At 41.8% G+C, this 15,837-nt stretch overlaps 1 protein-coding gene across 1 annotated transcript in view; it reads right to left on the bottom strand.

The window, feature by feature from the left end:
- LOC126284295 (UDP-glycosyltransferase UGT5-like) overlaps window positions 1-14,444 on the bottom strand; it is a 207,642-nt gene extending 193,198 nt beyond the window's left edge. Inside the window, exon 1 of the mRNA XM_049983125.1 lies at window positions 14,262-14,444. The gene's annotated coding sequence lies outside the window, so the exon portion shown is untranslated. The remainder of the gene's footprint in view (window positions 1-14,261) is intronic.
- Between the last annotated feature and the right edge of the window lie 1,393 nt (window positions 14,445-15,837).

Below are 15,837 nucleotides of genomic sequence, written 5' to 3'. Positions count from 1 at the left end.
AATATTATTTTCCAGTTATTGGTAACATTTTATTTTTGCCTGTCGTGTCAAGCGATCACAGTGCGTCGATTCGTATTAGACTTATGTAACTTATCTGGGAGTCTTTCTGCGTCAGGTCCTTCATCCATCTCCAGATAAGGATCACGTGTCCATTTCTTCTGATCACTATTTCATCTTCGTACTCCCAAAATAAATGTTTATGAGAAGAATCCAGAAAAATACAGTCTGTACCCAGGGTAAAACACGTGAAATCGTAGACATGTATGCTGATTACTTTGTTATCAAAATTTATTTTAATTAAATATATGGATATCACAAAGTCATATAATCATTGTAAGGATCAAATTGAACTAGGAGAAAACCAAGTAGGCTCTCAGGATATTATGCTTACACCTGAGTGAGATTTTTTTTTCTTTATTGTTATTTCAGTTTCTCACAAAGGGGCGGGAAGGCAGCCGATAAAAGCCATCCAAAGGTTATATACACCATATTTGACAGATGTTTAAAATATATAAAAAGATAACAATAACAGACGATTTTATGAAAACACGGTAGTGGACTATATTTACCATTTTTACATGAAAACAAATGACAACAAACCAGGATTTTGTAACAAGCACATATATCAAAATACTGATGGTTTTTGAATCTTCTTTGACAATTTTATATTATAATTGGAGTATAGTCTCTGATTTAATGTGAGTGATGCCAAGGTGTAATGGTGGTGATGGTGATACGTGAAAATACTTATCATGATGAGGGTGCAATGATGAGAGTGACTATGGGGTCCTCTACAACCACAAGGGGGATGAAGGGGGAAGAGGAAAAAGGAAGAATGGTATCGGATTTAGTGTTGTGATTAGGGTTGGAAAGAGGGGTATATCTCGGGACGCATTTCATTATTGGTGAGTGGGAGATGGTTGAAATTCCGGTGGGAGAGGATGGAGAAAACACGAGGGTGCAAGGAAGCTGAAATAAGGATGTAGTGGTGAAACATGTACCTTGAAAAATGGCTTTGAGCACTATAGGACTTAACTTATAAGGTCATCAGTCCCCTAGAGCTTAGAATTACTTAAACCTAAAGACCTAACACACATCCATGTCCGAGGTAGGACTCGAACCTGCGACCGTAGCGGTCGCGTGGTTCCAGACTGTAGCGCATAGAACTGCTCGGCCACTCCGGCCGGCCAACATGCACCTCGATTGGTTATTAGGGCTTAGGAATTTGGACGTTGGGTTTGGGTTTTGTTATTGACGTATCGAATCCGAAGGTGCTCTGGGAAGAGAAGAAGGTGTGAGAAGCGGTTGAGTTGGTGCAAGATGTTCAATGAGAAAAACATAATTACTAAATATACTAGTGGAACAAGCTATTTTCGTGATCTGATAGGGTTTTGAGAATGAGGAAGAGGGGGTGTTAGCCGTTCTCTATTCGTGTTTGCTCTATTTCTTGTTATTGGTGGAAGCAGACTGGATCTTGCTTTATTTCTCGCCATTGGTGAAAACAGGCGGAGAGACACGGGTGGCAGTTGTGACGAAGCGCCAGTACTGTGCATGTCTGCAGCCGCTGTGGCCTCCAACACGCCTGTGTGGGTTGCTTTGCGAGAGCTGTCGTACCGTAGCGCTGTTGCTGCTGGCAGCCAGAGCGCTGGAAGTCTCTACCCGCCTTCTCTATTCCTGTTGGCGGGTGACTAGCATATTGTATCCTCTCTCTAAACTTCCTCGTCAAGGTCAGTGGCTGTTTTGCTAGTACATGGACTTCGCGTAATATTTCCTGTTTGCCGCCCTCGTCCCTGTGTTACGTCACTGCTGACTTGGTGTGTTGCCTTAGGCGAATGGGTCTTTCATGTTCAGATACCCTTCTGCTAATCAGTAGCCCCGTCTCGCATGCATACAGTGAGTCCAAAAGTATTCGTCTAGATGTAATTTTTTTTTAAAAAGTAAGTATATCTCACGTGAAAGGAAGGGAACATAAAATGTGAACATCCAGTCACATGCAATGAACGTTGGGGGTAAGTCATTTTTATTGATGGACAAGGAAATAAATGCATCCATAGCGACAACAAATTTGACAAAATGGAGAATACTTCAAAAAGTATTCGTCCACTCATATTTTCTTTTTTAATTTACAATCTGAAAATATCATTTCAATTACAAAAAATAATATTTAGTGGAGTTTTCCTTTGCAGCTATTATTTCTTGTAGTCATCTGGGCATCGACTTGACCAAATTTGCCGTCAGACGCTGGAATTTTGTCCCATTCATCTTGAAGTCCTTCTTTTAGGTCTCTCCCGTTAGAAGTGTCTTCTCCTGATACTAACTTCCAGTACTTTCCAAAGGTGTTCAATAGGATTAATGTCCGGGCTCTGGGAAGGGGTGTTACGTTGTTTTCGGGTGTTGTACAGGAGCCGCAGCCTTGTATTTAGAGCCGTATGCTTTAGGTTGTTATCTTGTTGATAAATGTAATTTCCTTGCAAACCTAATTTTTCGGCGCTAGCGTCCAGATTGTCCTTTAAAATGTTGATGTACATATGGTGATCCATTGTACCTTCTATGAAATGTAAATTTCCAACACCTGCTAACCACACGATCAGGGAGCCACCACTGTGCTTAACCGTTGGCACAAGATTGCGTGGCAACATCTCCGCATTCTTCTTACGCCGCACCATTCACCTGCCATCCAACCAGTATACGTTATATTAAGTATCATGAGAAAATGTTGCTCTATTACAGAAGTCTTCCTTTTTGAATTTATGTTCCATCGCAAAATGAAGACGTTCCTTTTGATTCTGTTCACTTACCCAAAATTTCTTGCGAGGTAACCGGCCCTGATACCCACAAGTTTTGAAGGTATTTCTGATTGTGTTGGCACATGCCTTATTTCCCCTAGACTTTAACTCCCCAAACAACTTAGGAGCGCTGATTTTAGGTTTCTTCTGCATTTCCACCTTGATAAATCGCACGTCTGCACCAGTCAAAGTGTGAGGGCTTCCGGTACGAGGTTGGTTTCTTAACGCTTTTGTTGCGCAAAGTCGATCCATTATCGACTGAACCGTCGTTCTAGGTCTACCGACTACTTTAGCAATCTCGTAAGAAGATTTGCACTCATTATGTAAGCGCAGAATAAGTTTCCTTTCCATCAGCGTCGTCTCACTACCCTTTCGGCCCATGGCGCTAATTGCACTGTATCGGCGGCGTTCAGAACCACAACAGGCGATAGAGTGGGGTCGCGCACGGCTGACTCTAGTGTGTGCCGTGGGTCAGCGTTATATTTTAATCACCGCGCGCAGAATTCCGGCATGTTCAGAGGGTGGACGAACACCTTATGACCTAGCTCTTGTAATATATTTTCTATTTTGTTAACCTTGCTGTCGATTTTGATGTTCTTCTTTCCTCGCTTTTCAACAAAAATGAGTTACCGAGGTACTTCTTACATGACTGGTGCCGGCCGCTGTGGCCGAGCGGTTCTAAGCGCTTCAGTACGGAACCGCGCTGCTGCTGCGGTCGTAGGTACGAATTCTGCCTCGGGCATGGTTGTGTGAGATGTCCTTAGCTTAGTTAGGCTTACGTAGTTTTAAGTCTAGGGGACTGACGACCTCGGACGTTAAGTCCCATAGTGCTTGGAGCCATTTGAATTTGAACGTGACTGGTTATTTAGATTTTGTATACATTTCTTTTCATGTTACACAGACTTTGTTTTCTAAAAGATATGCAGCTAGACAAATACTTTTTGCACTCGCTGCGTGCTAGTCCACACTCGATGCCGATTTGGTAGAATCGAAGCAATTTTGTGAAACAGCAACAAAGTAAAAGATATTCTTGATTCAACGAAAGATGAAATAGGCAAGCTAGAGACGTCTCGAGTCGACGAAATTAGTTGCGAAAGTGGACTAGTATATGTAGGTGAGACGAAGCAACAGAGTAGCGCAAGGTTATCTGAACATGGAAGATGCATTCGCCTAAGGCAACACTCTGAGCCAGCGGTGGCGGAGCACCACAACGAGGGCGGCAAACCGACAATATTCCGCAAAGCCCTCGACTGGTGAAACACCGATTTATATTGACGAGGAAGATTAGAGAGGTCATAGAAATAGCCAAGAGACCCACCAATATGAGTAGAGAAGAACGGTACAGACACCCAGTGACTTGAATACCAGCAGTAACAGCGGTGCGGAACGACAGCTCTCGCAAAGCAACCCACACAGGCGTGTTGGATTCCACAGCGGCCGTAGGTGCACAGAGTACTGGATTACCTGAGCCCGTACCAGGCAGCGTGTGAGCAGGGCCGCTTCACAACTGCCGCTCGTTCCGCATTTCACCGATGGCAAGACCCCCAACATTCACAGCAGTGATCAAAAAGGTTAACTAAATGTACACCGACGAGAGATCGAGAGTGAACTCAACTCACAACCAGGAATGAATATGGCCAAGGCGCCCAAATTCAAAGTGGTAATGGATCTCCCTTCTTAGTAGTCGCGCAGGGTAGTCGCGTGGTCTCGGGCACATTGCCACGGTCCGCGCGACTCCCCCCGTCGGTGATTCGAGACCTCCCACTTGCATGGCTGTGTGTGTTGTCATTAGCGTAAGTTAGTTTAAGTTATATTAAGTAGTGTGTAAGTCTAGGAACGGATGACCCCAGCAGTTCAGTCCCATGGGAACTTACCATAAATTTCCAAATTCCTTCTTAGTATGAGTATCCCCTGAATCACCTGACAACACACAAACACTTATCAAACATGGCGCCTTGAGTTATCGGAGGAAGCTTCCTGTGGAAGCGTTTAGATCCACTACACGAGCGTACAAATGTCAGCGATGCCTCCCCCGACCAACTGTCCTGATTGCTAGCAAAATTATCTTCACAAACAATGCCCAAACCTTAACTCCCCACATATCTGCAAAACAAGCGACCAGTCTCAGACCACTTATTCCCACAAATGCAAATACAAACCCTACTCTCAAAAGCCTGAGCCGTGCGGAGTGGCCACGTGGAGTGGTTGCGCGGTTAGAGGCGCCATGTCAGGGTTTGCGCTGCTAATCCCGCCGGAGGTTCGAGTCGTCCCTCGGGCGTGGGCGTGTGTGTGTTGTTCTTAGCATAAGTTAGTTTAAGTAGTGTGTAAGTCTAGGGACCGATGACCTCAGCAGTTTGGACCCTTAGGAGTTCACATTTATTTGAACGAACACTCACTATCCCTACACGCACAATTTATACGCCAAACCATACACACAACTCCCTCCATCCTCCATTCACCGTTGAAGACATCATCCGTTCAATAACATTAATAATTAATACTGCAAACCATGTACTTTGAAAAACCCCACATCCTACAACAAATAGCCCTTGCCACCCGGCCGACAGCTGTGACCGAGCGACTCTAGACGCTTAAGTCCTCAACCACGCGGCTGATTCGGTCGCAGGTTCGAATTCTGCCTCGGGCATGGATCTGTGTGACGTCCTTAGGTTAGTTAGGTTTAAGTAGTTCTAAGTCTTGGGGACTGATAAACTCAGATGTTAAGTCGCATAGTGATTAGAGCCATTTGAACCTTGCCACCCACAGCATCTTCCATGTGAACACCTATATGATATATTCGCAAAATCAAGCTCAGTTCATTTTCGACCTACAACAACCTCTCAAACACAATAATTGTTTTATCGAAAATCAATACCTTCACTGTGCGATAACAACGGTGAAGTCACTAATGACAGTGCCACTAAAACAGAGTTATTAATCTCGGTTTTCCGAAACTCCTTCACCAAACAAGAGGAAGTAAATATTCCTGAATTCCAATCCAGAATAACTGCCAAGGCGAGAAACATAGAAGTGGATATCCTCGACGTAACAAAGCAGCTTAAATCACTTAATAAAGGCAAGGCGTCCGATCCAAATTGCATACCAGTCAGGTTCCCCTCAGAGTATGCTGATAAAATAGGTCCATATTTAGCAATTATATACAACCACTCGTTCACAGAAAATTGCTCAAGTCACACCAACACACAAAAAGGGAAGGAGTAAAACGCTGAATTACAGGCCTATATCACTGACGTCGATTTGCAGTAGGGTTTTGCAATATGTACTGTATTTGAATATTATGAAATATCTCGAAGAAAACGATTTATTGACACATAGCCAGACCGGATTCAGAAAATATCGTTCTTGTGAAACACAACTAACTCTTTATACTCATGAAGTAATAAATGCTATCGACAGGGGAAGTCAAATTGATTCCATATTTTTAGATTTCCTGAAGGCTTTCGACACCGTTCCTCACAAGCGTCCTCTAACCAGCGGTGTGCCTATGGAGTATCGCCTAAGTGATGCGACTGGATTCGTGATTTCTTCTCAGAAAGGTCACAGTTCGTAGTAATGGACGGAAAGTCATCGAGTAAAACAGAAGTAATATCCGGCGTTCCCCAATGAAGTGTTATAGGCCTTCTATTGTTCCTGATCTATATTAACGGCATAGGAGATAATCTGTGTAGCCGTCTTAGATTGTTTGCAGATGATGGTGTCATTTACCGCCTTGTAAAGTCCTCAGATGATGAAAACGACTTGCAAAATGATTTAGATAAGATACCTGTATGGTGCGAAAAGTGGCAATTGACCCTGAATAAAGAAAAGTGTGAAGTTATTCACCTGAGTACTAAAAGAAATCAGCTAACTTTCGATTACGCGATAAGTCACACAAATCTGAAGGCTGTAAATTCACCTAAATACTTGGGGATTATAATTACAAATAACCTAAATGGGAACGATCACATAGATAATATTGTGGGTAGAACAAACCAAAGACTGTGATTCATTGGCAGAACACTTAGAAGGTGCGACAGGTCTACTAGAGAGACCGCTTACACCACGTTTGTCCGCCCTACTCTGGAGTATTGCTGTGCGGTGTGGAATCCGCGTCAGGTGGGACTGACGGATGACATCGAAAAAGTACAAACAAGGGCAGCTCGTTAAGTATTATCGCGAAATCGGGGTGATAGTGTCAGATACGTGATACGTGAATTGGAGTGGCTATCATTAAAACCAAAGCGTTTTTCCATGAGACAGGATTTCTGATGAAATTTCAATCACCAGTTTTCTCCTCCGATTGCGAAAATATTGTTCCCACCCACCTACATAGGGAGAAATAGTCATCACGATAAAATAAGAGAAATAAGGGCTCGCACAGAAAAATTTATGTGCTCGTTTTTCCGAGAGTGGAATGGTAGAGAGACAGCTTGAAGGTGGTTCATTGAACCCTCTTGCCAGGCACTTTATTGTCAATAGTAGAGTAATCTCGTAGATGTAGATGTAGAAAATGGATCAGCATACATACAACATACTATGCCAAAATATCATTTCCCTCCACTCTGATGAACATCATCTTATCCAGACCCTCCAGCGACATAATTCACATTTTCATACAAACCAGAGGCCAAAAGTTAGAATATGTTGAATTACTGTGTATTGCGTACTCCGCGGGTATTTTTTTTAAATCAGGTATTTTCATAGATACTAAAAATTCACAATCACAGATTTTCAGGACCACTTGAATCAGTTTAGGAAATTGTGTGGGTTTACGAAATTTCATTTATCATTTTTAATCAAATCTGAAAATGTGGTATGTTAAAAATTCATTTTTATTTCAATAATCATTTGTACTGAGATTATCTGGCATCGATAACTGAAGCAAATCAGTACATTCGTATCCAACCTAGGCCTCAGGTTAACAACAGGTCAGTCTGTTAGCATTATCTAGTCTTCTGTTTTTATTTCTTCAGTCACCACAATCAGATTAATAAAAGTTATTAGGATACTTTCCATATTGAAAACGAGTGTAATCACTTCGCATCCTCACCCGAAAGGAATCATTAGATTCATCGATTGTCGTGGGCTATCGTATATCATCACGCAATTGTCTATGAACAACCAGCGAATTGCCAACGTTAGCGCGCAACGCAAGAGCAGCTGGCATTTTAACTGAGGGTCGCTTGTCGCTTACGGTCTATGAAACTGAAAATTTAACTAACGTGAGGATCACAAGGTGGTAGGATTTTTGTAATTTATTCTAGATTCGTGGCACGTGAAGTTCAGAGCCAAAAAAAATCAACCAAAGCAGTACATTGCAAATCTCAGAAACGCTTGATAAAGTCAACTCTGAAGTTTCCCGAGCGTGTTTAATTCAATAAAATTGCAACACTTTTTCCGATGGACCTCCTCGATCTATGGTAGAAAGCTTTATTTTCATGCTGGCGGCCTATGTTCGATTCTCGGCTACCTCAAATTTGTAAAGGAAGATGCGTGTTCTATGAGCAGTTCCGTGAAGTGTGAAGTACATAAAGAAGTAAGAAAGACGGTGGGGTTCTAGACCGGAAGTATTTGGTTCAAAAATTAAATTTTGAGTTGAAAAGGAAAAATCGAGTACTTTTTATTTGGACTGTTCTATCCTTTTATACCACAGATGTGGTCTACAGGGGACAGGGTGATAAGCGTTGTAAAAACAAGGAAAACAATGATTTTCCCAGCATCGAGCACACCATAAAAATACTACATTTTCATCAAGTTTCCCCTTAACTCACATGCATTTTTGATGAGAACAATAATTATGTGTTTGTTAATCAGTTTCTATTTTACAAATTTTATTTTTAAGTAAAGTACGTATCCTACCGAAACGAAAAAAAAAATACGAAGAAATGACAGAAGCGAAGCTCAAACCAGCGATTATCAGTCTTGAACTTCCAATTTTTTTCCATGTTAATGTATTTTCCGGTTCACGAAAACTCTCGTAGAACATGCCCCATTGTTAAAAATTTTTTTTAATGTGTGGGAACCTAACTCCGGTCGTCCGCCTGGCGGGCAAGCATTATACCACAGAGCCAACAGAAATATTAATGTCAAGTTATTAAATTAAACTCACTAGGAAAACTTATGAATCTATTCACTAGTACTTTTGAGAGTCACTTAAAACTAGATCTTGTGATTGATGTTTGAGCTCTGAACTTCACTTACTATAAACATGAAAAATGGCAAAACTCTGATTGGCAAGCGGTGTCGTTGTAAGTGCATCCACAAGTGTAATAAAAAAATAATCTCTTATATTACAACTAGTGTTCGAATCTTGCCTCGGGCATGGACGTGTGTGATGTCCTTACGTTAGTTAGGTTTAAGTAGTTCTAAGTTCTAGGGGACTGATGACCTCAGATGTTAAGTCCCATAGTGCTCAGAGCCATTTTGTGGACAATGTACGTGAGGAGTAGAACGAAGACGGTACGTGCTTAACAAGTGAAAGTGATATTGGAATAAGTGTTGAGCCACGTATTTCATCATCCTTGTCGTACAGGGAGCTACTAATCTTGTTTTCGGTGAAACGTAACAAAAGGACAATCGTTGTGCAAGGAGCTGGTACCAAACTTAATTACGTACGCGGAAGATCACCCATAGCATAGTAAAAAGCAATTATAAACAGATTTCGAATAAGTCCGTAGCAATATGTCCGTCTAGGGCGTAAGGAAAACTATAGGTATTTCAGGGAGGACAAGGCACACACGTTAAAAACACTGGTGTTTGCGTGTTTCAAGGGTGCCTGGTACAATTTATAGTATGTGCGTGATAGTGACCTACTGCGTAACACGCGACATAGATTACAGTGATTTAAAGAAAATCAGTGGATGGTTGCATAACTTCGAACAGTGCTGCAGAATTGCAAAACCCGAGATAGCGAAATTTCAAACCAAGGGTCAACTTGACGATGCGCAGAAAACTGCGGTATCGGCACGAAAATTTATAGATGAGATAAATAAACTTATCCCGTCGTTCAGTAAAGAATTTGTTTTCAACTCCAACCAATAGGGATTAGAAGAGGAAATGCATATGAAAGGAACTCCGGAAATAAGACGTACCAAGAGAGCTGTATAAAGATCAACTAACATCAGTAGCTTAAAGCATTCGTATACATGCCGACTGTTAATCTGGATGGTAAATTGGCTGCAATTTCGTTTATTGTGCTGTGAGAAGTTGCAGGTGCTCTGACCCCTACGATTATTTCTCGTGTGCTTCATTTTGCAGGGGAAGAATGGAATATTTATATCACAGCACGCAAGAGTGGAAAAATTGAGCGTAACAGAATCACAACTGTGACATGAGTACTGCTTTTGGCCAATAGCTGGTCAAAATAACTTGCTTTGCTTGATTCCTGGTCTGCTTATAAAAGTCGTACTCCATTACAGCAAACTATCCCTCCTGAAAAGTGTGTGAGATTGCGACTCATACCACATGGAACCACTGGGCAAATACAGCATAAAGATCGTATTATCGCACTACCTGCAGCTATGCCTTTAGGGGTAGCCAGTTTCACGATAAGCTTGTAATTTCAACGCGAAACTTTTATGTCGCCAGTGTATGGGACAGTGCTCGAGACTTATGAAATGGTTCAAATGGCTCTAAGCACTATAAGACTTAACATCTGAGGTCATCAGTCCCCTAGACTTAGAACTACTTAAACCTAACTAACCTAAGGATATCACACACATCCATGCCCGAGGCAGGATTCGAACCTGCAGCAGTAGCAGCAGCAGCAGCGCGGTTCCAGACTGAAGTGCCTAGAACCTCTCGGCTACAGCGGCTGGTGGACTTGTGAATTAACGAATGATTTTCCAGAAATGACTTTTAACTGAGAAAAGACTTACTATTTTATTGTGAGTTATTATTATATTGTGAAATAACAATATGTTTTATTGTTTTATAACCAGTGTCCCACAAAGAATAACCACATAACAAAAGGTAATACCACTAAAAGAGTGTATTGGCTTTGTATTGTCTGTGGAATTCTTCCTTCTTGTGTTCTTCTCTATGTTGTATGAAGCAGATGAGATCGAAGATAAGCCGAGGCCTGTTCTTTTAAATATTGTAAAAGGTAGTCATAAGTGGTCAAAGGCAAAATATAACGTAAAATTTACGAAATGGAATTCTAGTGTACGGCCTTTTATTTATAACTAAATAACCAACTATGAATGTTTTAAATTTTGTGTCCGCAGCAGTCCAGACTGTGCTTTGTTTGCCCCCATTACGTGAGCGTATGGAGCGGCTATTTTAAACTGCAGAAATAATCAGACACTAATTCTTTCTATCGATATTACAATATTTGAACTCCGAAGACAAGAACTCACAGGAATTTATTATCTTTCTATTATAAAAGTGAAGCTAACACTTAGTAAACAATTTAGACTTTACGTAATGAAATAATTTTATGGCTAGTGCGTAAGATTAATTTTTCCAAAACTAATTCATCAGTGACTTTAAATAGAAATATTTACGACACCAGTGTTTTTATGGGTAGAGGTGCTGGTGTGATATATTAGTTATTTGTTGCATACATTTTAATGTCAAGTACGGAATTATTGAAACTCGTTATTATCTAGCTCATCAGCACATAATTAAGAATTATCAGAATTTATTTATTTCTTTCAAATAATACTGTTGTTCTTACTGCTACATTTTCATATGTTTTACAATAACACACACCACAACAACAAAATTAAATAGAACTCCGAAGTAGCCATTACAATCTCCACGACAGCCTGCTTGGCATTGAGTTGTACGCCACTACATTTCATCAGTTCTCATTACCCCGTTACACCAAAATGATTATGTATGCATGCTCTACGAGTGGATACCTAGCTGAACGTCCTGCAAGGTTTGTGACTTCCAAGAAATTCCCCTTGGGCCTTGATGGTGCGAACCTTTGTGCTAACTGTGGCGTGCCATTTTTCATTGGTTGTTCATGGTGCAATTATCGGTTTGTCTTTCACATTCCTTGAATGTCGATGATGTCTATGTTCTGAAGTGTAAGACATACATCCCATAGAAGGTTGATCTCTGCACCTCCCGGATACTCATTTTCTGTCGCCCTCCTGATGCGATTGGTGAGTCATTAGCATATGCTATTTTGTCTAAAACTGACATGGTGAGACCGTGGCTGTGTGCAATTAATGTAGTTTAATTCTTACAAAGAAGAAGACAGCAACTAGCCACTATTAATACTGATATTTCTTTAGGTAATATTATATGCTCGTAATGTAAGGTTTATCTTTGTGTTTCAATTTTCATTATGTTATGTTATTCTTTAAAAAACAGTCATACTGTGAAATCAGAACAATCTGTATATTGTGATATCTCTGAGAGAGAACGTCTCTGATACTGTTGTATTTGTAAATCTGCAATCTTTGTGATAACTTCACAAATGGCAAATTCTTTTTGGTGTGTGTGTGTGTGTGTGTGTGTGTGTGTGTGTGTGTGTGTGTGTGTGTGATGCTTTGCACAATATGGTGATGTACAAATTACATAAGTGCTGGATGTATTTTGGAATATTCGAAAAATACAATCCTGCAACTTCGCAACAAAATCGCGCCGAATTTTCTATGTAAGTACCATAACCACTTAACCTCACACATTTATTTACGCTGTATTTCATCGTTTGGAGGTTAGTTATTTTCACATAGGGCGCTTCTAACACTGTTTTCTACCGTAAGGCAAGACCACACCAAAAATACTTCGCCGCAGTGGAAAAATAAAAATCGAAAACGGACGATGATGTAAAGTGTATCTTTGAAATCATGTGAACAGCCGTCTGAAGATGAACTTGCCAGGGTGAAACCGTTAACGGTGCTATTTACCCAAATAAATAGCAGTATTAATAGTGGCTGGGTGCTGTCTTCTTCTTTGTAAGAATTAACCTACATTCATTAGCATCTATTTTTTCCTTCATAATTGTTAACACACAACTTTCAAACGAGCCTTCCTAAAGACTGACTTTGCGACCTCGCAGTCAAGGGATTCCTTGTCAGGCTGAAAAGGTGTTTCTCTTTGTTCTTAAAATCTAGCAGCGACGAAATGGCATTGAAAATCCGCTGACTAAGCAAGCCCGTCAGTTATCTGCGTCATGAACTGGAAATGCGGGGCGGTCCGACAACGTTGGAAATGTTCGAAAATGTGTACCGGCAGAGCCTCGCTCTCTCTCCCACGAATTTCTTCGGTGAGCAGGAATTAAGCAAATGGCGAACCAGATCCGGCCCGTTATGGCCGATTGTGTGGAACAGTGCAACGATAGTATATTTGTAGTAAACGGGAGGGGCACTACTAATGCTCATGTGGGTGAGTCCCCTGGACATCAAAATTCGGGAACAGGCGGCCTGGTATCGGGTGAAAAGGGGAGATATATAAACTGAGAGCATTTTGGGGGTGCGGGTGGGGGATAAGCTTGCAATTAAAAGAAGAGGAGACGAGCTATGGCAAGAACTCTGGGACAGAGAGAAAACAGGCAGAAGGACTTACCAACTGCTCCCAAACGTCAAACAACGTCTCTCGCATTTCCAACCAAGTAAGGCACTACTGCACTTCCTCACAGGTCATCTTTGCCGGTTCGGGAAAAGGGCTACCCCCTCGTGTGACTGCGGAGCCGAACAGGGTACTCCGGATCACGTGATCTACGAGTGCCCTATCTTCGATGACGTAGCCAGCGACCTAAGAAAGCAGTTACCAAACAATGACACCTATCACTTAATCAGAAACCGGACCACATTCGACATAATAAATCGCCTTACCAGCGAGGTATCAGCAAAGGTCCTGCGAGAATATCGTCGGGATGAACTACTGATCACGACACGACTCGATGCGACCTATCCCATTCCGCCAGTGCGTGGACTGGCCAATCGCCGTGACGGTAGGAATCCGCCACGTTCTGGAACAGGGGGAAGGTGCGCTACCACCCGAATTTGACAATTGCACACCGATAGAGACCTAGTAGTTAGTTAATTTCTCAGTAGGAAGTAGAAAGGACATCCCCAAGCAGAACCTGCAGCGATTTTCTAAGGGCCAGTCCGGTGCCAGTGACATGCCCATTGGGATTAGTTCGGTGGGCACGGCCACATAGTAGGTTTATACAACAACTGGCAAGCCTGTAACGCTGCAGGAAGTAGCTTTTAGAACAGCTAGATTAGAGTAGAGACTAGATCTTACCCATTAAGAAACTAATTTCATCATTTCCTGTAACATGTAAGTAGACTAAAACTAGAATTAGAAAGAAAAATGCTGCTAACATCATTGAATTGTACTGTAGATATTAAGACCCACTAACGTATAAGGTGGTGGGTTATGATGTATAATATTATTGGATTGAATAAAGATAAAAAAACGGTTTTCTTAATCTCCTCAAATGACGTATATCGCGCGTTTGTAAGGACAGTAACATGTGCCGGCTAACAGAAGGCCGGTTCCTTATAGGCTTACCTGCCCGGCTAGAGACGACACACGGAGTTGCCAGCAGCGTCCGCTCCGGCCGGCTTCCGCAAACACACTGGCCGGTGCTGCCTCACGGACCGCGAAGGCTTCCAATCCACTGTGACCGCGACCTCCGCCAGTGCGCGAACGGTGCCAAGCGGAGGCGACCGACCTGCCTCACGGCCAAGCAACGCCCGCAGTCTCTGCTGTCCATTTACAACGGCGCGCAGGCGACGGGGGAGCCCTTCCTACGGGAGGGAGTCTGTCTACGGGAACGTTCATGTTGCAACCGAGACAAACGGTAACAGCGCCGAGGAGCACAGCGACAGTAGCGTACTGTGAACCTCGCAGTGTTTAGCAAGACGGAGCTTCAGTAACGTTGATGGTATGACTACTGACCAGTTAAGGGGGGTAGGACGTCAGACGGCCCGACTTGGAGCAGGAGAGGCACCACAGGACATTTTAATTTCCGCTGTCTATACTTTTACAAGTAAATTCATGAAACTTTGTCAGCATGACCAGGAAGGATTCAGGATTCACACTCATAGCAGTGGAAGTGCAAAAACATAACAAAATAATTTTTTTTAGATATGAAATTTCATCACTTTTTCACTTATTTTTGGCTGCATTTGTTGCTATAGGTACATTCTTCTTCACAAATAAGTGAGATTCTTTGATGAATCTTGCACAGCATACAAACCATATTTACAGGTGTATGAAACTCTAGAATTTTCCAAATCTATTAAAAATTGTGGTAAAAATTGAGATAATTAACTACAAAATTTGATTTTTTTTCTAATCATAGAGTTTAAAACATAACAGCTCATTCATTTCTTCATAAATAAAATATATTCTAGAGTTTCAGACACCTCTAAGTATGGTTTGTATGCTGTGCAAAATTCATCAAACAGCCTCTACTACCTATGAAGAAAAGTGTACCTATAGCAACAAATGCAGCCAATAGTAAGTGAAAAAAATGATGAAATTTCACATGTAAAAAAATTATTCTGTTATGTTTTTGAACTTCCGCTGCTACGAGTGTGAATGCTGAATCCTTCCTGGTCATGCTGACAAAGTTTTATGAATTTACTGTAAGTAGGCTGTTTAAGTTTTTTTATTGGTAACGCCGCCACCACGGAGCGCTCTGTATGAAAATCACTGGCTGTACCATGTGCAGTCGGTGGCTGGTTGGCATTGTTGTAATACTCGCCATTGTAGTGTTGGGCAGCGGCAGCTGGATGCTAACAGCGAGTAGCGTTGCACAGTTGGAGGTGAGCCGCCAGCAGTGGTGGACGTGGGGAGAGAGATGGCGGAGTTTTGTAATTTGTAAGACTGGATGTCATGAACTATCATATATATTTTGACTATTAAGGTAAATACACTGTTTGTTCTCTATTAAAATCTGTCATTTGCTAACTATACCTATCAGTAGTTAGTGCCTTCCGTAGCTAGAATCTTTTATTTAGCTGGCAGTAGTGGTGCTCGCTGTATTGCAGTAGTTCGAGTAACGAAGATTTTTTCTGAGGTACGTGATTTGTGAAAGGTATAGATTAATGTTAGTCCGGGCCATTCGTTTGTAGGGATT

This window comes from Schistocerca gregaria, chromosome 8, assembly GCF_023897955.1.
Source record: "Schistocerca gregaria isolate iqSchGreg1 chromosome 8, iqSchGreg1.2, whole genome shotgun sequence".
NCBI classification, from domain to species: Eukaryota; Metazoa; Arthropoda; class Insecta; order Orthoptera; family Acrididae; genus Schistocerca; species Schistocerca gregaria.
Note: the sequence above shows the minus strand (reverse complement) of the source record. Positions and strands in the feature narration are given on the sequence as shown.